General features: G+C 36.1%; 1 protein-coding gene across 10 annotated transcripts in view; it reads left to right on the top strand.

Moving 5' to 3' along the window:
• Nucleotides 1–22,235, top strand: part of CTNND2 (catenin delta 2) — an 879,093-nt gene that overhangs the window by 163,416 nt on the left and 693,442 nt on the right. The window lies entirely within an intron of this gene.

The raw sequence follows: 22,235 nt of genomic DNA, 5'->3' as shown, positions 1-22,235 counted from the left end.
GGTGCTGAATTAGCAACAGTGGTTGGGCGAGAGTCACATTACTTACCTCCAGGAACATCTCAACAGAGCAATAGTCTGAATGGGCCAATGAAGGACAGTTACTCAAAAAGAAGGACTCTAGATTTCCTAGAGGACACTGGTTTTGTTTAATGAATGGGGACTGATTTAGGTAAAGGTGGGAAACCACCTAGATGGTCAAGCTATCAACAGAGTAGCTGAGGGAAGATCCACTGACAGAAGAGATCCGTGATGCTGTCAGGCAAAAATGTGCCACCAGGTCAGGAAGTGTGCAGCTACGTAGGTCACAAAGGAAAGTGGAATAGATTGATTGGGTCATCTAGTTTGTGAAAATGGTCAGTAAGCAGGAAATTGGGTGGAGGCATAGGCTGTATTGCTTGAAGAGTTTGGTTCCAAAGGCCCACCCATGAGAGTTTTCTGATTATTTTTAAGGAGTGATGGAAAAGGAGAGCAAAAGTCCATGCCATTCCCCATACTCAAGGTACTGCTTTGTTATAGATGGTTATGTCATGGGTTCATATTCTGGTATGATTTGAAAGCCTTGCCTGGCCACTACCTTTAGAGTAGTGACAAAATATAAAACACGAGGAATAAATTTGACAAGAAAACTACAACACCTGTCTGATGAAAACTGTAACATTTTGTCAAAGGACATAAAATAATTCAGAATAAATGAAAAGACATGCCGTGGTCCTGTGTAGCGAAGCTTGATATCATAGCAACATGACTCTCTCCCAAACTAACATATAAGATTTAGGCAGTTGTAATTAGGATCCTGTGGCTGATTGTTTGCTTCCTTGGCAAACTGGATCAAACCCATTTTATTTTATTTTATTTATTTTTTTTTTTTTTAAATTTTTTGTTTATTGCAGTAACATTGGTTTATAACATTGTAAAAATTTCAGGTGTACATCATTGTACCTCTATTTCTGCATAGATTACATCATGTTCACCACCAAAATACTAATTACAACCCATCACCACACACATGTAACCAATTATCCCTTTCACCCTCCTCCCTCCCCCCTTCCCCTCTGGTAACCACCAATCCAATCTCTGTCCCTATGTGTTTGTTTATTGTTGTTATTATCTACTACTTACTGAAGGAAATCATACGGTATTTGACCTTCTCCCTCTGACTTATTTCACTTTGCATCATGCCCTCAATGTCCATCCATGTTGTCACAAATGGCTGGATTTCATCGTTTCTTATGGCTGAGTAGTATTCCATTGTGTATATATACCACAGCTTTTTTATCCATTCGTCCCTTGATGGGCACTTAGGTTGCTTCCAAGTCTTGGCTATTGTGAATAAGGCTGCAATGAACACAGGGGTGCATGTACCTTTGCAAATTGGTGTTTTCAAGTTCTTTGGATAAATACCCAACAGTGGAATAGCTGGATCATATGGTAGTTCTATCGTTGATTTTTGAGGAATCTCCATACTGTTTTCCATAGTGGCTGCACCAGTTTGCACTCCCACCAGCAGTGTATGAGAGTTCCCTTCTCTCCACAACCTCTCCAACACATGTTGTTTCCTGTCTTGTTAATTATAGCCATTCTGACGGGCGTGAGGTGATATCTCATTGTAGTTTTGATTTGCATTTCCCTGATAGTTAGTGATTTTGAACATCTTTTCATGTGTCTGTTGGCCATCTGTATATCTTCTTTGGAGAAATGTCTGTTCAGGTCTTTTGCCCATTTTTTAATTGGGTTGGTAGTTTTTTTGTTGTTGAGATGCATGAGTTCTTTATATATTTTGGAGATTAAGCCCTTATCAGATGTATGGTTTGCAAATATCTTCTCCCAATTGTTAGGTTGTCTTTTCGTTTTGTTGATGGTTTCCTTTGCTGTGCAGAAGCTTTTTAGTTTGATGTAGTCCCATTTGTTTATTTTTTCTATTGTTTCTCTTGCCCGGTCCAAACCCATTTTAAAGATCATATGAAAGCATAAATATATGAGAGTTGTAAGGAAAATTTTGATAGAGAGATTTTACCTTACCAAACATACTAATCACAGTAGTGTCCAACTGGCCCAAAATAGAATGATCTCTTTAGGACATAACTGAGGGTTCAGGAGAGATTCAAAGATATGTAGGGTCCTCATTCATTTAAAGTACTTCAGTTTAGTACAAAGGCCCAGTGGCCTAGTGGTTAAGTTTGCACTCTCTGCTTCGGCGGCCTGGGGTTCACAGGTTCAGATCTTGGGCACGGACCTATGCGCCACTTATCAAGCCATGCTGTGGCAGGCATCCCACATATAAAGTAGAGGAAGATGGGCATGGATGTTAGCTCAGGGCTAATCTTCCTCAGCAAAAAAGAGGAGGATTGGCAACAGATATTAGCTCAGGGCTGATCTTCCTCAACAACAACAACAACAAAAAAGCAGTAGTTTAAATGATGTTAACATAACTGGCTAACCATCTGGAAGAAAATTAAAGCCTTTAATTCACAATATATACCGAAATATATCTCAAAGGGAAAGCAATGTAACTGTAAAAATAAAACTATATCCATATTAGAAGAAACATTGAGAAAATGTTCATGTAAATTACAGGTGGGGAAGGCTTTTAAGTATGACAGGAAACTCAGAAGCCATACATGAATGGTTGGTGCAGTTGGCAGTGTGAATACCAACAATAATAGCGATGAAAAATTCAGCAAAAAAGAGGTAGAAAAATAGGCCAAGAGAAAATATGTGTCACAAATATGACAAGGTGCTAATATAATTAATATATTAAGACTTCCTAATGTTGATGAGAAAAGAGAAACAAAAGAATGGAAAACTAGACAAAAAATATGAACAGGCAATTCATAGAAGAAAAATGCAAACAACCAATGAATATATGGAAATGTTTTTCACCCTAATGTACTAATCAGAGACATAGAATTCAAAATCAAAATATGATTTTCTTTAAGGTGCCAAGTAGACAAACGTTAAAAAATAGTATATATTGTAAGCTAGCTAGGGGTTAAAGTTTGAGGAATTCACACTCGTTTTCATTCCAAATGGGATTGTGCATTGCTGTAATCTGTGTGTAAAACGATATGTTTCTATGAATTGACATTTGAAATGTTCCATGGCCTTTGATAGTCATGGTTAGACAAATGTCGTATAGAAATGAGTGGCCTAGAACATAAGATTTTATGTATAAGCGTGTTTATTGCAAAATTATTTGGGATAGTAAAAAAATGAAACAATATTGATTGATGAAGAGTTGAAAAAATAATATATCCTTTATATAAAAGATATATCCTTTCTACATAATTATTAATAAAAAGGAGTTGGAGCTATATATCTAACCTTTGAAAAAAATCCATGAGGATTTTAGAAAGGAAATGACATAGTATTATATTATGCTGTTTTTTAAAAAGCAAAATAATAAATATGTTTTTGTTGGTAGCTGTTTATGACCTTCTAGAAAAGTATAGAATGAAATCAATCAAACTATTAGCATTATTTATCATATGTGTTTACAATTAGATGGAGGTGGGAATGGGCAGAGGATCAAGAAGAGAATCAAAAATGTGAAAAACAATTGAGAAACTGGAATAAATATTAGTTGGGTTTGGATAATAGAAAATATTCCTTCCATTGAAATAGTGATGCCCGTAGTTGAGAAAGTGACTAAGCTGCTTAAAGGGAAAATACGTTACTGTAAATAAAATGGCCTCTCTGAATCCTTGTTGAGAATTTAATAAAAATTTAATTCAGAAGAGTTTTTTTCTAATAATTAAAATAAATTCATTGTTCATTTTTGGGCAGCAAAGGTGAGATTCTTTGTGGCAAATAAGTAATGTGAGGAGGAATGAAATCTGCCCTGGGAAGCTGAGATAGAGCAGAGTGAAGCACCCAAATCAGACGCTTGGGCATTGGGTCCTGTGTGTGGTGTCTGCCCATGTGAAGGCAGAAATTAACAAGCAGCGAAACCCATGGACTTCCTTGGTGTGGCCAGATGCAAACAGCTAGTCTCTTCCTTCACTGGGAGATTTTTGTCCTAAATTATTCTTAAGGTCTCCTTCCTTTCTTTTTCTCAAGTATAGACTATCATCTATATGGAGTTAAAACTAAGTTCAGTATATTTGTTAAAAGTATTATCTGAGATTAAGAAAAAGTGACTGTAAAAGTTAATACTTTTGGGGCCGGCCCAGTGGCATAGTTGTTGAGTTCGTGTACTCCGCTTCGGTGGCCCAGGGTTCATGGGTTTGGATCCTGGGTGTGGACCTACACACTGCTCATCAGGCTGTGCTGTGGCAGCGTGTCCCACATACAAAAAATAGAAGATTGTCAACAGATGTTAGCTCAGGGCAAATCGTCATCACTAAAACAAAACAAAACAAAAGTTATTACTTTCTATGATTCTTAATAATTATATGCATAATATATTTATACATTTTTTCACTTAAAGAGTATTATTTGCCTGGTCCTCTTTAGGTGCTAATGAGAAGTAACTTTCTTGACTAAAAATCCTATTTTATTAACCTAGAGAATTTCAAGTAAGGAATTTTATGGCATCACACTTATGTACTGCTCTAGTCCTGTCTCCTTGGACATCAGTTCTGCAGGAGAGAAGTCCTTCTTTTATCATAGCAGGCATATATTCTGAGCCGACTGCCATGGAATAAGTTACACAATTTATTTACTCGTTCATTAAACATATTAGGCACCTTATATAGGCAAAGCACAATAAAGAATAATAAAGGAAATGTGTATATAAAGAAAACTCGGCCTGATAGAGTTCATTGGAATAAGTTGTTGTTGAGACTAAGAACATAAGTTCTTAGGCAGGTAGTTAACATTGCATAGAAATAAATTCTAGTTTATAACTGTAGAATAAAACTTAAGTCATGCCAAACCCTAAATCATGAGATGTGTCCCGTGTAGCATGTATGGCATGACAGATGTTTATAAGCTGAGCCCTAGAGTCCTTGAACACAGCAGCCATGGATTGCTCAATGAAAAGATGTTCATTGATTTTGTTCTTTGTTCTAATTTCCCTTCTTGATTGCTTTTTAACTGGTGAGTTTTACACTTTTATATTAACATAAATAGAACCATGATTTTATACTGCACTCTGTGAGTAATTTTCTGCATTTCAGACACATCTGTCTCATTTCCAACAGTTATCAAGTCTCTTGTCCTTTGGGGCTCACCAGTTCCATTTCCTCTCCTGTAAGTGGATGTCCTTCACCAGAAGAGGAGGGGTGGACAAACGTCGGGCATGTGATGATTCCAGTCACATAATTTGAACAAATAATCAAGAGAGGTGATTGACAACCATGCCTCACAAAGAGGAGTCAAAATGATGTGGTGGCTAAAGGGGTGAGAAGGGTCAAGGGATTCTTTTTTAAGAATGGGAGATAGTCTTACGATGATGTGCAATGACCCATAAGAGAAGAAATTAATGCTTGAGAGAGGAGGAGTAATTTCAGAGGAAAAGTCACCAAGTAGGTGAGAGTGAACAGGATCCAGTGTACCCGTGGAGAGAATGGGTTTTGGAACAGAGCCATTTCATCCATGAGATCAGGATAAAGGCACAGTACACGGTGGCAGGCAGGCTGATGGCTTGGTGCTGGAAATGTGTGGTATTTCTCTCTGCTGTCATCAGATAGGCATAGTCAGCTTGCTTTGAATTGTAGTCTGTTTGGAGTCTGCGGAGAGTTGGACTGAGCTGAGGTGGAAAGGGGAAGGCATTGGAGATGAGAGATGCAAGAGAGTGATTGTAATGATAGATCTTGGAACCAACACTGAATAAAAGTGGGTAAAGAGAAAAATTGGTGGAGACGATGGATTCACAGAGTGAATATGTATAGATGGAGATAGCTTGAGAACCGAGTGCTTAAAATGAAACATTTGAAATGAAGAATTTGAAAGTAATTATTATTAATGTCAAGACCGGGGTTATGACTCTGGGAAATGAGATCAAAACAAGAAAAGAGAGAGAAAGCTTGTTGTGGATTCTGAAAGGTGGTGTGAGAGTGATGACGATGACAGAACAGTGGTGATAAGAAAGAGAGAGAGAGGGTGGCTCAAATCGCCCACCAATGGGGAGGAGAGACCGAAGGTTGCTTGACTGTGAGAGGTGCAAACATGTTTGCTTGTGATTTGCCTGAGAGTAGTCATCCTGATCTTCATTTGTATGTTTTCGTTTTTTAAAAAATTGATATAATATTGGTCTAGACTATTAGACAATAATTTCCATTCACTCATGCTATGTAATGTTGGTCTTTGTAATTTATCTTACATAGGTACGTGTACTACTTTGCTCTTAAGAAAACCGTGACTTTCGTAAAAATATACTTGTTTCAAACTAATATGTTTTTACCTTCGGTTAATCAGTGTTTCATTTGATCATCACATGCTTCCAAAGTTGGCATCTAAAGGGTCTTCTTACATAAACTAGAAAAGTTACTGGGGCATTTTTAAAATGTTTAGAGCTCATATAGTTCATTGATCTTTGTAAATTATTATGGCTCAGAAAAATGTGTTTTTTTGTAATAATTCTACCAGCCAAGTACATTTAATAATAAGTGGATAAAATAGAAAATTTCTAGGTATGTAACAGTTTCTGCAAATGTGTCATTTCATTGCATTTATTCAATAGTGTTTATCAAGCGTCTACTGTGTGCATAGAACTGTGCTTCCCCTGGGTGATGTACAGATTTGGAATTTGCCTTCAAGTAGTTAGCAATGAAGTTAAAAATATAAAACAAACACGTATTTAAAGTTATAAAATATTAAAAAATTGTAGATGCCCTTTTAAGAAAACTCTCGAGTCAATTTAGTATTAAACTCCAAATGCTTTATACAGATAAACACATTCCTTAAAATTGACAGCATTTATAGCTCTAGACGCTCCATTGCTACAGTGATTTATCTTGTTCTTTAAATTCCACGAGGATTGTAAATCGTATTCTGATTTTAGAAGGAATTTTTAGTACCATTATTTTGGATATTGATGGTTTCTAGGTAGCAAAACAGAAGTGCTCTCGCCTTTAATCATTTTTGTTATTATAGTTAATAGAGGAAAGCAGGAGTAAAGGCATTTCTGAGCTCCCGCTGTGAGCAAAACTACTGCAGAGTCCCTCACATATGTTATGTCATATGGAGACACTAAGAAAGCATTTAAAAAGATTCATCTTACATGACATCTTGAGGAAATCTTGATCTTTTACATTGACTCGTGTGAGGATAGCATGCCCTTATTTTTATTTTGCTTCTTACATTTATAATTTTAAAAGTACATTAGCTTTGTATAATGTTATTGGGAAGGAGCACATTATAAAATTCTCCCTTAATTAGTGTTCTTCCAGTGCCACATATCATTGCAAAATCTTTCAGCATTATTAGTGACACTATAACGTGCAACAATAGTTTCCGATAACACAATGTGGAAAATAACCTATAACTATTAATCAGTTTGCCAAGTATATTTTGGAAAAGCATTTTGTGAAAGTAATGACAAAATTATCATCCATGAGAAAGAGGAAATTAAAACACCCTTAGGAAAGGTCAGGAGGATAGAGAGGGATTATCTGCAAAGACTAGTGAACTTGATGTTCATTTAGTCAGAGAAGAAAAAATTGTACGTATCATAGTGCCACAAATTGAACTTTCTCCGTATATCAAAATTAAAATGAGTATTACTTGATTGATGATTTTTGAATTTATTTCTTGTTACAAGCCAGACATGCATTAAAAATGAGAAAAAATATATTTTTCCCATAATTTTCATTACTAGAACACAGGCTATATTAGGAGCAGTGACTATCTGTTTCAAGATGTGGATTGAGATATGAAGGTACAAGCTAGGAGTCTGTAGAACTGGGTCCTGGTAGATGATATAGTTCATAACAAGGAGGGGGCAGAGCCAGAGTCAGCAAGGATCAGAAAGCCTTGTGAATATCATATACACAGGATGGGGAGCAGGTGTGGATAGACTGACCAAACTGAGTGATTAGACTGGTCATGTGGCGCCAGACTGATGGGACCAGCTGGGTTTGAAGTGGGTCTGTTTCTCTGTGGATCTTTTGCATCACGAAAACGTTGGTTGAAACTAGTAAGCAAGGAGAAACAAGGTTCATAAACCACTTGTATTAAGATCTTGAGAATTAATGCTAGGAGTTCTAGTCGTGGGTGGATAATTCTGGCAGTGTGGATAGATCATCTCCCTCCCCCTCCCCCACCCCCACCCCGTCCTCCTTTATGTCTGTTCTATTCTTGCCTATAAGATATTTTAGTTTTTTTCCTAAAACAATTTTTCCCTTAAAATTTTAGTTTGTAACTCTTCTCAAGACACATACACTTTTATTCATCTTTGTAATAACCCCCAAATCGATTCTAATAATTAATTCGTCTGGTTGCTGTCTTCTCTGTCTTCTTTGAAGGTGTTAGTTGTTGGGGTGTAAGGAGACTGGAGGGTATCATGGGAAAAGTAAAAACGGACTAAGCTTTTATACGCTAAGTTAGAAGATAAGCTTTTAATACATGGGGTTTTGTAACATGACATTATAGTGCATTTCTAATGCCTCTTTCATATTTATCATTAGAATTTATTGTTAAATATTCACATATGAAATCACATTGAATATTTTAAATGTTATGTTTTAATAATTTTTATGAACTTTCCATTATAAAATAATTCATGCACATTGTGGAAAAGTTTAAAAACTCAGAAAGGAATAAAGATGAAAATTTTATTTGAGAATAACACTGCAACTAGAGGTTGTTGCAAATATTTGGAAAGACTTCCTTCTAAGATCTTTATATGAATATATAATTAGTTATATAAAATTTCTGTTTTCCTTTATAAATATTTCATACTTCTTTGTACATATAACATTATGTCAAGAATATTTTTTCATATCACTAAATATTATTTTAAAACATTTTTAACGGCTATATACACTGTAAATTGTTTAATTTTATTTAACTTTTCCATATTTGTTGATCTCTTAGGTTGATTTAATTTTCTCAGAATGAAAAAAAAGACATGTACTTTCTTGTACATAAATCACTGGGTCTACTTTGACAGAGGCTGCCTGTAGTAAAGTTTTGATTATTTAAAAACCCTTACAAATTCACTGGGAAAATATGTCATAATTAGTTACTGATAAGAGCCGTAGGCAGGACATATGAAGCAGGATAGTCAGTGCCCTGTACAAGGTTTTCACAGAATAGAAAATGAAATACAATATTCTAGAGGGAGTAAATGGGGAAAGCATGTTTAATATTCAGAGAAACTGAACCAATACAGTAGGAATAGTCAAAATAAACACAGGAGTTATCATAGAATGAGGAAACAGTGTTAAATAGTATCTCAAAATAACAAAAATATTTTTAAGAAGGACACATATTAAATTTCTTTAAAATTTGTGTATTTTAACGAAATATATATTACATATATATCTAAAATCTATATCTAAAACTTACTTTGTCAGATATATAATTAAATAATGACCTTTTTCTTTAGTAATTATTATAATTTTTTTTGCTTGAGGAAGATTCACCCTGAACTAACATCTGTGCCAATCTTCCTCTGTTTTGTATGTAAGTCACTACCACAGCATGGCTGCCAATGAGTCGTGTAGGTCCACACCAGGGAACCAAACCTGGGCCACCAAAGCGGAGCATGCTGAACTTAACCACTATGCCACGGGGCCGGCCAGTAATTATTTTTTTTTACGTATTTTCTATTTATGACCAAAGAAACTCAGACTTTGAAACATATTCAGTTTACCTGCCCAAAGCCATATAGAAAATTGCTGTACAGTTGAAATGAGAAATGAGAAGGTTTTCCTCTGAATCCAGTGCTCTTTTCATTATTCTACACTGTCTCATAATTATAATAATGGGTTTACAATATATTATCTAATATTTTTCTCAAGAGAAAAATTTCTCTATGACCGAAGTTTTGCTGAGGTCAAGTTAAATGGTGTCCCTGCTTGTCTAACTCTTATTTAACTAGGAAAAGGGAGGCAGGTAACTTTCCATCAATTCAATCTGCAATATATTTTTGGAATCTGAAGGAATCATTAATGAGACTCCAAACAAAAAGAATTCAAGGAACTTATGCACCTCCTTGTCTATAGAGAAATTGTGGTATGAAGGCAATAGTGTGGGTTAAATACCACCACATTGCTTTCCTGGAACATTCCTGTTTTTGAGAGTCAGTGGCTGGGACGGAAGTTATCCCCAGCATGCATCAGCGACACAGTAAACTTGCTTGAGGCAGCCCATCAATCATGTTCAAGTTGCTGTCACTCGGCTGCAGTCGTTAAAGGAATGTGCAAGTTCATGCCCTGGGTTCTGCATGAGCCGGCTATGTGGCCTGCTGCCATAGAAAAGTGAAGATCAGCATCCTCCCTTTTGACTAATGACAAGTTCTGTCTTTCACATTCTACTCATGGTCTGCAGAAGCAGCTGGACCACTTGCCTAATTACTAGGAAAAAGAAGAACTCAGCATCAACAAGACCAAAACAAACACAAATCACTTTTGATGGGTAATCTTCAGCATTTAGGTAGCTAACACTAAATAAGTCCATTTACGAAATCAATAGATTTAGTTATGTAGGGATGCATTTTGCAGCTTACACATTCTGGAAGGTCTTCTGGATGAAGAAGTTATGTTCCAAATTAAAAACTAAAATGACATAAAAGTCAGTCTAAGTTATTCCTTAGTTGTAAGGCAAGTACAAGCAATTCCAGGCACAATCCTGACCCTGCTGTCTCTTCTATCCTGGGAAGTAAAACTCTGAGGTATCAACCAAGGGTGTTTAAATCTTTGAGTTGATTCCAAGCTTTTGTAGTACAATTGTAGCCCTGTTGTCATCCTTGCATCCACCACCTCCACAAAAGAGGAGAAGCCCCCTATGCAAACAAAAGATCAGCTTTGTACCCAGCCCACCTATTGGCTAATGCAGGTACTTTTAGTAAATAATACCATGCACTCTGAGTACTTGTCAGAGACCTAAATTGCCTGCTATAGACCCTCTGTCAAAAGCCAGAGGAAACTTATTCTTAAAATTAATAATCTAGAGTATAAATTGTCCCTATTTTGGGGACTCTGCTTATATCAGGAACAGCATCTCAGCCCTCCATGGAAATGCCTTCCAAAAACGTGGCTTTAATAATGCTGCAGTAATATGATGACTCCACTTTTATGGGGACTTGAGGTAAGAAATTACCATTCTGGGAGCTTTTCTGGAGTGTATGGAAACCTGATACTGAAAACTTTCCCCACACTGTTGTCGCTTGATTTAACATAAATGAAACATTTTAGTACTAGATTTAGTACTAAATGCTACTATTGCTAGTAATAATAATTAATAACAACTGTAACGACTTTTTCTGCAAAAACACCTAACTTTATTGATTAATTTATGGAATAGGGTTGTGGCCAGGTCTCCCCTCTGTACTGTTGTGTCTCTAGCCCCCGGAGCAGTGCGGGATGAGGAAGACATGTTCAATATATTTGTGTTGAGGGTATGAGTTCATGAATGAACTTACTGTGGTTTCCTGTTCTATTTTAGCTCAAAAGTAAATGCTTTGCTTAATAGTGATGAGAATCCTTAGTGTAGCTGGTGGCACAAGGGTCTCATCTCTATGGTTATATTGATCACATCCTTTTAGCCTTATTGTAACGGTTATATTGGATCTGTGTCTTTCCCCGTGAGCTACCTGCATATCGTTTCAGAATTAGCCCATTTACTTTGATGAATCCCCAGGCCCCCAAATTGCAATTTCCTCATAAACAACCCAAATTGAAACTCATTGAATCAGGTGGAATGAGATATTTTAGATTTAAAATGAGGCATATTAACTTAAACATATCTTTTATTAATAAAATATATAGGTGTTTTTTTTTCTTGAACTACACTGTGTGCCTTATTTCAGCTAAAAGAAGAAAAACTACCATGTTAATACATGAATCAGCAACTTCACACACAAAAATCACACAGATACCCAATATTTGTTAAATATCTCTTTCAACAATTTCTAACTTATCTTTGAAAACATACCTTTCCCTAGACTTTAGACCCATCCAACTATTTGCGTAGTATTATTTGCTTATCTTGTATTTCCTTTGTGTTTGGGAGATTTTCCACATATTTGTGCTTGACGAAACTCTTAATATTGTCATATTAAAATCTCCTAATTATTACAGATTTTGAAGAAAGTATTTCTATAGTTGCTATTTATTTATATGTTTGTTTAATGGTGGTGTGATGTATGTGTTATATACATATGGATTTTTGTTGTTGTTGTTGGCTTTTTTTGTAACAAGGTACATCTTGAGTATAAAGTCATACATTGCTTAATGACCAGGCTAGGTTCTGAGAAATGTGTTTTTAGGTGATTTCGTCATTATGCAAACATCATACAGCATACTGAAGGGGAACAAAAGTTGCAAACCATCATGTGTCTCTTTAACATGAGGACTATTTTAGGCTGATTATTTTTAAGAAACAAAAGACTCAGAAAGTTTTTCTTGTTACTTCCCTGTTAACTGCCTAAAAGAATTCAGATTAAAAAAACCTATCTCAGGAAGGGAGCTATCACTTTAGCATAACATGAACTAGGTGGTAGACAGGGAGGAACCTAGAAAAGCCTGTTTGTTGGGCTCTCCTCAGTGTTCTTCTGTTTCTGTGTGGCCAAACACTTGTTTTCCCAATGTTTGCTCCTTTTCACTTACTTATGAGTTGCCTTCCTTCCCTTTGAAGTCCCTGGCTCTCCCCACCCCCAATATCTTCTTCTGTCCTTAGCTGTCACCTTAAAGAGGATGATCTTTAAGGTGGGAGCTTCAGTCATTTTGGCAAGTTACTCATTTTGCCTGAGTTTCTCCCATGTATGCATGTAATTAAACTTTTGTTGGTTTTTCTGCTGTCAGTCTGTCTCATGTCACTTTAGTTCTTAGCCCAGCCAGAAGAACCTAGAAGGATAAAGGAAAATTTCTTCCTCCTCTACAGTACTTGCACAAACCTAGATGATATAGCCTACTACACCCCTAGGCTATATGTTACCAATCTTATGTGACCACTGTCTTATATGTGATTTGTTGTTGACCAAAATATCATTATGCAGCACATGACTATATTTATGTGGAAGATTCTTCACAGATAGAAAGCTTACTTCTGGGGCCGGCCCAGTGGCGCAGGTAGCTAAGTGCGCACGCTCCGCTGCGGTGGCCCGGGGTTCGCCGGTTTGGATCCCAGGCGTGCACAGACTCACCACTTGTCAAGCCATGCTGTGGCGGTGTCCCATATAAAGTGGAGGAAGATGGGCATGGATGTTAGCCCAGGGCCAGTCTTCCTCAGCAAAAAAAGGAGGATTGGCAGATGTTAGCTCAGGGCCGAGCTTCCTCACAAAAAAGAAAAAAAAAAAAAAGAAAGAAAGCTTACTTCTCCACAAGTATACAAGAATCATTTCCATCTTATCTGCAGATTACAGGAAATAGAGTCATATAAAAATGCTATAAGGATTTCTGTTGAATAATTATAAGCTCTACTGAACAAATCCTGTATTATGTCCCCAGCTCATTTGAGGGTTTATTTTGCAGTATTTTCTTAGAAGAAAACTCTACAAAATGAAGATGGTGTCTTAAAACAGCCTATTATTGAAGCTGTGCCACTAAAACATAAAGTATGAATACTCTTTCATGTCAACACAGGAAGTGAACAGGGTGTTTTTGTTGGAATGTGGATCCTAATCAAATGTTGCTGTATGGTAAATTGGAACAGGTGAATTTTGACAATATATTTATCCTGATACTCACTGTGGCAGTTATATTGTTGAAAAGTGGCCACAGTGTTATTTCCCATTTCTCGTGTCCTCCTTATGATGTGTCTGAGACTTTCCCATTGATAGATGGGCTCTGCATTCCCTCTCTTCACTTTAGGTGGCTTGAGACTATGGCAGAAGTGACACCATGTGACTTTTAAGACTAGGGCATGGAGGGCAGTACACTTTCTGTCTGGTTCTCTTGGGATGCTCATTCTTAGAAGTTGGCCACCATGAAGATAAGATGCTCAAGCAGCTTGTAGTAAGACCTTTGTGGAAAGACACTCAGTCCGTGAGCGCATGGCACCATCTGAACGCCCAGCTGACTCCCCACCAACTCGCCAGCCTTTTCAATGAGCCATGTGCAGTTGAGCCCCCAGTCAAGTGGCCCTAGCTGATGTCATCTAGAGCAAAGACAATCGGTCCCCACTGATATTTGTAGATTGATGACCAGAATAAACAATTATTGTAGTTTTAAGCCAGTAAGTTTTGAGGTAGTTTGTTACGTAGCAGTGGATAACTGATTCACTCATTTTTCCATGTTTATAAAAAATCACTTGTCTTAGACCATCCCTATAGTTTTCTCTACTTCTAAGTCTTATGATTTGTATACATCCTGAGTTAACTTTTTAAAAACCAACTTATTGAAATACAACTCACATACCAGACAATTCACCCATTTCAATGGTTTTCAATATATTCACACAGATGTGAAGCCGTCACCACAATCTAATTTTGAAACACTTTTTTTCCCCTCAAAAAGAAACCCTGTGCCCATTAACAGTCACTCTCCATTCTCCCCAAACCTCACAGCCCTAGGAAACAACTAACATGCTTTCCGTTTCTATAGATTTTCCTATTCTGGCCATTTTATATAAATGGAATATAAGGATATGGTCTTTTATGAGTAGCTTCTTTCACTTCTCATAATGTTTCAAGGTTCGTCCATGTTGTAGTATACATCGTCTCATTCCTTTTTATTTCCAAATAACAATCCATTGTATGGCTATATCTCATTTCATTTATCCATTCATCTATTGATCGGCTTTTGGGTTGTTTCTACTTTTTGGCCATTGGGAATAATGTTGCTGTGAATAGTTGTGTAAACGATTTCTGTGGACATATGTTTTTATTTCTCTTGGTTAAATACCTAGGAGTGGAAATGCTGGGTCATATAACTCTAGGTTTAACATTTAGAGGACTTGCCAAACTGTTTTGCAAAGAGATTGTACCTATGAGGATTCTAATTTCTTCACAACCTCAGCAACACTTAATTCTTGTCTGTCTTTTTGATTATAGCCATCTTCATGGGCTGAGGTAACTTTTTGAAATGAACTGCTAGACCAGAGCCTAAGAACATACACCAAACAATTGTACGGCAGATTGATCACACATTTTTAGATATTTAAATATTATATTTAAAAACAATATTTGTGGGTCTGGCCCAGTGGCACAAGCGGTTAAGTGCATGTCCTCTGTGGCGGCCCGGGGTTCGCTGGTTCTGATCCCGGGTGCGCACCGACGCACCACTTGGCAAGCCATGCTGTGGCGGCGTCACATATAAGGTGGAGGAAGATGGGCATGGATGTTAGCCCAGGGCCAGTCTTCCTCAGTAAAAAGAGGAGGATTGGCATAGATGTTAGCTCAGGGCTGATCTTCCTCACAAAAAACAAAATAATAATAATATTTGTGCAGTAGACAAAATAAGCTCCCAAACATGAGTTCTTGTAAGCCACAGTATTCCTGGGGTAGCATACCCATGCCTGTGAAGAGTCTAGAAGCCAAGTTACGTGAGTTTCAGGTCAAAGAACAATGATGTTTGGCTTGCAAACTATGGTGGTAGGGTGGAATGGGAAGGAAGGCTATAAGAGGTGTCTTCAAATATTTGTTATGGAAAAAAAAGTAGTCAACTTCTATTGGACTGCTGTTATACAACTTAGAAGAGAATTAGGATAAAGGATCAAAATCTCAGGGAGGCAGTTTTCAGCTTTGTATCAGATATGATTTTTAGTTGCAAACTTAGGCAACTTTAAGCTGAAAAGGAATAACCTAAAGACTTAGGTAACTCATGAAATATTCCAAAGGTCCTAATAGTCAGGCTTGAGGTTCATATTGCTAAATACAATGACTAGTTTTATTGCAAGTCTACCTTGGGGATGGGATCAAAAGGTAGAAATTTTCAAACATGGAAGAAATGTTCTCAAAGATGCTGGCAAAAGACAAATTTAGGAAAGTACCAAAAAGTACAGCTGGTTACTGCTGTCTCTTCTGGAAATTCACTAACAAGCAATGATCAATGGCAGACCTTTTGACCAGTGGGTGGCAGCACAGAAATGTACCATGGCTGCCTATAAATGTGCTGATTTGTGATCCCTGCAGCCCTGGATGGGGCTGGGTGGACCCTTTGCTGCAGTTTCATCCATTGCCTTTCCACAGGTTGCTCAAAAATATTACTCTTTTTCTGACTTGGATATAAAACTAGGATATGAAAATCCTAGGATACTAAGATATGAAAAAGTTGGGAAGGATAGGTGCTGTAGCATTACCTAACAACAACAACAACCAAAAAAACCCAGTGCTACTCATAAATTCAAAGAAAGAAATAGTGAATTTACAGTCATTAGAATTAAGCGAAGAGAATCTGAATGAGTATCTGTCAAAGACTCACATTAGATGAAAGAGTTAATTAAATGAACTCAGATCTCCTCCAAATGTTAAATATTTTTGAAGTCTGACATTCGACTTATTAGTAAATAAAATGTATTTATTAGTATTCAATCACTAAAGATAAATATTGCAAATTATTTTTTAATATTTTCAAAGTTTAAATATATGCAGATTTTTCATACCTGCTAAGAGTCTTTTCTCAGTGGTCTGAGATATTCATAACTTCTAAATATTTGGTATCTGTCAACATACCAGTAGTTATTATGTAGCGTGAAAAACTGTTGCCTCCATAGCGAGTCCATTTAAAGACTTGAGCTAAGGCATTGATGAACCTTTGATAATTAAGGGAAAAATTACCTGGCATTACTGGGCTGAAAATGTTTCTTCCGGTTTCAAGGACAAGTTAGATTTTCAGAGCTTCTGCATGGCACAGAATAAGTTTGTAGCAGCTCCTGAAGGTAAGTGTATCGTCGTATTTTAAGGGTTTATTTGTAAGTAGATGTGGGGTTTGAGTCAATATTTGGTATGGTGAGAAAAGTGATATATTTGGTGTCAGTAGATCTGATTTAAATTCCTCCAGCATTTTCTTACTGAATAACCGTGGTTAAGGTATATAACATCTCTCCAAAACTGGGTTTGATTATCCAGTAAAATGAAGACAATCATATCTCAGAGTCATGATGGAATATATGCAAATTATAATACAAATTGTACAAACACATGTTAGTTAATTAGTTTACTGCAATCCCATGGAAATGTATGCTCCCTAATTAGTTTATATCAGCTTGATGAATTACTCTTCACCAGTCTTTCTTAGACAATTAAACGTATATGCTATCTCAAACTTTGGATGAGTTCGTGAAACCCAGAGATAAATCTGAAATTTCTTTAGTTACTTAGGAAATTGGGAGAGAGGAAGAGGATATTTGACTGAGAAAAAACAATAATAAATTAGCTTTTAGAATTTTACTTGCTGTCAAATTATTACATGAGATGATCTATAAATATAATGCTGAAGAGAGAGTGTGGGAGGAGTTTTGAAGCTCCTTGAATACACTTAACTGTGTTAAATTTCAGCTTTCTGAGAGAATATGTAGATCATTCTTTCTCTCACTTTTCTTAATTAAATTCTTCATAAAGCAATAAAGAAACTAGGTGTCTAGAACCCTCGATAATCAGGTCATTTGTGTTGCTGTGATTTAAAATCCTTTGAAACCACAAGAGTGTGATCAAGTCCCAGCAGATACCAGTGTCTGGGGGAAAATCAAGGAAAGCACGTTGCATTCCTCATCTTGGGCTGCATATGGGACAGTTGTATTTGAGAAAAGAGGGAGATCTTTCCTAGAAAATAAGGAGCTCAGAGCCAGAGATGACTTGGAAGAACATGAGGGCCTGGGGTTTGCAGAAGTCTTGGGCCAATTGAGTTCTTGAAAAATGTGAGATAGGAGACCCCAGGTAGTCCTAATTAAATCTCAAGGACGTTACCCGCTAGGTGAATTATGCTATGAGGGATGCTCCTGTGTCCCTTTGATGCATCCTCCTTCTTTGGTATACTACAGGAAGGGCCTTTCATAGTGCCTGGAGTTTGGAAGCTGCTCTTTGCACAGTAGTTACAATTAAGAAAATGACATTTTGTTAATAATACGAGTAATAATAGTAATAAATTTCACTTCTAACCACTGAGGTTGAATTGATTGTATAAAATCCATTCTGGGAGTTCTCATGTTTTATTGCTAATGGACTGTTAATCCACCCATTTTATTCCAATTGTTGAATTTTAAGAAAACATGAATATTTAAGAAAGTGTTAATAGTGAATTTAGTGAAACTCATTTTATGCCTCTTCCAAAAATATCTATTTGATAACAAAATTCCTAGTATCAATACTCCAGTACTTGACAATTTCATAACTGGTGGTAATTCAATATTAGGTTGAATGAATAATTAATTAAACAACAACTGTTAGGAATTGTATGTAGAGAGAAAATAAGTAGATGAAATTTAATATATTTAGATAGAGTCCAGAGTTGCAAGGTCACGTGACTATTTCAATAGCAATATTACTTCATATTTAATTTTAAAATAGTTTAACCTAAGTAAATCATCTTCCCTATTCACAATAATGTGAAATTCCTGGTTATTTGCTTAAATTTTACCTTTTTGATCCCGTTCACGTAAAGAAATGAATGCCAAATTACATTTTCACTTTCTTAATTTCCCTCACTTATGATTTCATTGTTTAAACTAGTTAGCTGTGTGCGGAACTGAATTGCTACTCTTTTTGTTGCTAGGATTTACATTTTTTTAAGCATTACGACTTTATAACGGTGCAGTGTCCCTTCAAGCCTGGTAGTAAGCAATCCAGAAGTGTACTACAGGAGATGCAACACCTTAGGACTGGCTGCCAGGCTCACCCTAAGCCCCACTCTTTGTACAATCCCCGATACCCAGTGTTTCTGTTGGCCACCGAGGATTGATGGCCTCGTGGTGATAACTTGAATGGATGTGGGCACATCAGCACATTTCTCTGAGTCTTTTTGTCCCAGCAGTATGTATTGTGTGGAGTCTGATGGTCTAATGTGTGAAGTTTGGATAATTGGAGGCCTTGTTTTCTGCCCTGTGAAGAAAGCCAGAATGCTTGGTTGTTCAATTTTTTGAAAGATTTAGTAAGCTATCTCAGTATTTTTCTAATAAATTCTTTTCTGTTGTTTGTTTTTTATCATTGTTTGTTGCTTAAACTAGTTCACATTGAGCTTCTGTCACTTACAGCCAAATGAGTCCTGGTTTAATCATATATTTGGGACTTGATGAGTAAGCCTTCTAAAGGTGGACCCATGACTTTTTCTTTTCTATCTTAAGACACATATAAGATGCTTTTAAAAAGCTATTAATGAGTTGAAGCACTCCAGAATATTGACTCCTGGAAGACCTCCCAAAACTGATTTTCAGTAAAGAGCAGGATGGAGAAATCTGCTTTCCACGTGCAATTGTGATTTGGACGACATTCTGTAGTTGGTTAAAGGATCTTTTCGTTAGGTGAAAAGACGTTGATTGACTAACGTGAGAGTACTGGAATTAACTATTAAGTCAATTATTTGTGAATACTTGTAAAAAAAGTCATCAAAAGGAGCCAGTCAAGGTTTACTATAAAGGAACCATTACAAACTGCCTTGTTTTTTTTTTTTTTCATTTTTCTTTTTTTAAAGTAGATTACCATACAGATAAGAGCAGTGAAAATCTGAAGATGTAATGCTTCCTGGTTTCAATAAAGCCTTTGACAGTCTCTTGTGATATTCTTGTGTGAAATAGGTAAATGAGGAGTTTACGCATGATAGTAGAGTTGACATTTGCCCTGGCCATGGAAATGAGCTCTTGCACAGAGTACTGGATGTTAAATTGAGGCTTTTTTTTTTTTTTTTTTTTTAATCAATCTGCCTGGGCTTAAGGAAGTGGGGGAAAGTTCAATCTAAGACAAAAGTCTTATCTCCCAAAAGCTTAAGATACTTTATTTTTACCTGACTACTATTGTTGCTCTTAATAATAACCATGTAAGAACAGCTAAGAATCATGTGCCACCATACAAACAAGTTTTCATCCTTTATCTTCCTGAATCCTTACAACTTAATATGAGGAAAGTTGTATTATCCCCATGCTAAAATGAAGACGAGACTGAGAAAGATTTTGCAACTTGCTCAGGGTCATTAAATTTCAGAGTGACCCTGGAACCTGAAGTTCTTTGCTTTTAAAGTGAGTTTGCTTCCACACTACTCTATAAATGTATGTAAATGAAATAAGTGATCAAGACAACAAATATTATGCTCTGTAACTTTACCTGAATAAGGTATTAGAGAGGAGAGAGAGAAAATCAGGCAACGATCGTTAGAAAAATATGGAGTTTTTCATAAAAAACTTGTCGTTATCCCTAGGAAGATAAAAACATTTAAAGATTTGTGGAGGCGTTTGTTTCTCTATCTGGAAGATTGACTCCTCTCAATTTTTGCTGGAGTCTCCCTTTTTCATTTTCTACCAGTTGTGGCTCCACAGGAGGACTTCTTCCATCAGATTCGTTCGCTTTGTTTTCAAATACCTTTGAAAGAAAAATCTTTCAAGTTATCTTTAAAAATAAATTAAGCCATCACTCACAGCAAACATACACTCCTTGTGTAACAAAATTAAATAGAGAGGGTAATTTACAATTAAGCTAATGTTTAACTTGCTGTCAAAGCTACAGGCTTATTACAGACCTGACGTGTTTGACTGGGTGTAACTTGGAATCTTTAGGGTGTCCCTGGGTCTCCTTTGCCACATCTTAGAACAGTAGGTCAAGATGGCAGGTTTAGATTTTATTGATTGATTTTTTTCAAACCACTTATTTTAACTTTCAAATCCATCACAAGTTTTCTTGTAATTTGTACCCTAAGAAAGACGTAGAATTGTAGCTCTATGTTAAATTTTATTTCTCTCTATTTAAATGGAGCTGATTTTTAAATATTCTAATGACGTTGAGGTTGTTGGTGTAGAAGTCTTATCTTCCTCATGAAAGTACTAGAAGAACTGTTCTGTGTATGTGCATATTTGCATTTCTTATGTAGCTAGATGCTAAATATCTCCACAAAAAGAAATAATCTTTAACCCAGCCTTTATAATAACAACAATAGTAATAATAACAACAACAAATGGTGTTGGTGAGATATCCTATTCATGTTCATTTATTTCATCCTAAAATAAGAAAATAAAATGCTAACTATATTCACCATTTCTGTCTGGTCATAGTCAATATTATTTTTTATGGGAACAAATAAATATCTTAAGTTCTCATCTCTTCCTTCTTCTACCCAATTTACAACCCTGTGTATGTACCATTTTTGCAGAGAATGGTATCATAACTTTATTTTTATTTGTCTTCAGCATTACCCCTAGGCTCATAGAGAAGACTCTATTATCAAGAAATAACCTTACTTTCATATGCTGCTGTTCAGTACCATTTTCCCCTTTTTCACTGTGGCATATAATTGATAAAAAAATTAACATTTTACAAACTTTCCTTCTCAAACTAGTTTATTTTTTTTGTTAACCTATTTTAAGCCATTGAGTATCATAACCATGGAAACTTACTAAACTCCAATTTCTAGAATGGACTACTGTTAAGTGTTATTTTCCCGTCTGTTTGCCAGAGACAAGAGCAATCTTTATAACTCCAATTTATAAAAATATTATTTAAATTATACCCATATACTCAGCATCATTGGAAGATGAAGATTTCAAATAAATAAGAGAATTTACATTTAATTAGAGTTTGACCTTTATTAGCACGATATTTTCATTTAAATTATCTTTATAAATTATTTTTTTTTCTTAGCATTGCTGTATGTCCTTTGGTGAATTAAGAACAAACACTTTCAGCATTTTCTTGATGTCTTGTTATTGTTAGTGGGAATTCTAAATTTACTGAATTTCATCCATAATTATAGAAGCAAGGGCTGTGAAACTTCAGAGAGACGAGTCTGTATCTCAAGAAAATCTCTGAAAGTTGCTTTGTTGAATATATTCCTGAAAGCTGTTTTTTTGAAATCATCTACCACTTTGTCATAAAAAAATGTGGTGAAAACATTTAGCTGTGTGAGCTCAGGGACTCTGAAACTTTCTGAAATGGTAATTGCAGAATAAAAGGTCAAAGCAATTTTCTCCCAGTTGATTTAACAAAAGTGATAGTTTGTATATGTATAGTTCTTCACAGTTTGCCGACTACTTCTGCAAGCATGTTTGATTTG

Source organism: Ceratotherium simum, chromosome 18, assembly GCF_057802395.1.
Source record: "Ceratotherium simum simum isolate JZ-2026a chromosome 18, ASM5780239v1, whole genome shotgun sequence".
Classification (NCBI taxonomy): domain Eukaryota; kingdom Metazoa; phylum Chordata; class Mammalia; order Perissodactyla; family Rhinocerotidae; genus Ceratotherium; species Ceratotherium simum.
Note: the sequence above shows the minus strand (reverse complement) of the source record. Positions and strands in the feature narration are given on the sequence as shown.